A 304-nucleotide genomic window follows, 5' to 3' on the forward strand; every position below is an offset into this window, starting at 1 on the left:
TAGGTTAGTGTGATAATGATCGGAAGTCCTGGGTTCGAATCCTGACCTGGTCCAGTTGTAGTTTTATACTCAGTAGGTTAGTGTGATAATGATCGGAAGTCCTGGGTTCGAATCCTGACCTGGTCCAGTTGTAGTTTTATACTCAGTAGGTTAGTGTGATAATGATCGGAAGTCCTGGGTTCGAATCCTGACCTGGTCCAGTTGTATTGCATACTCAATAGGTTAGTGTGATGGTACAATTATCAGGAGTCTTCGGTTTGAATCCTGGCCTGGTCCAGTTATATTTTCTATTCAGTTCTGCAGG

At 43.4% G+C, this 304-nt stretch overlaps 1 long non-coding RNA gene across 1 annotated transcript in view; it reads left to right on the forward strand.

The window, feature by feature from the left end:
• Positions 1-157, forward strand: part of LOC110440671 — a 344-nt gene extending 187 nt beyond the window's left edge. Inside the window, exon 2 of the long non-coding RNA XR_002461761.1 lies at positions 4-157. This is a non-coding gene — a long non-coding RNA (uncharacterized LOC110440671). The remainder of the gene's footprint in view (positions 1-3) is intronic.
• Positions 158-304: the final 147 nt, after the last annotated feature.

This window comes from Mizuhopecten yessoensis, unplaced genomic scaffold (genome assembly GCF_002113885.1).
Source record: "Mizuhopecten yessoensis strain PY_sf001 unplaced genomic scaffold, ASM211388v2 scaffold680673, whole genome shotgun sequence".
Taxonomy (NCBI): domain Eukaryota; kingdom Metazoa; phylum Mollusca; class Bivalvia; order Pectinida; family Pectinidae; genus Mizuhopecten; species Mizuhopecten yessoensis.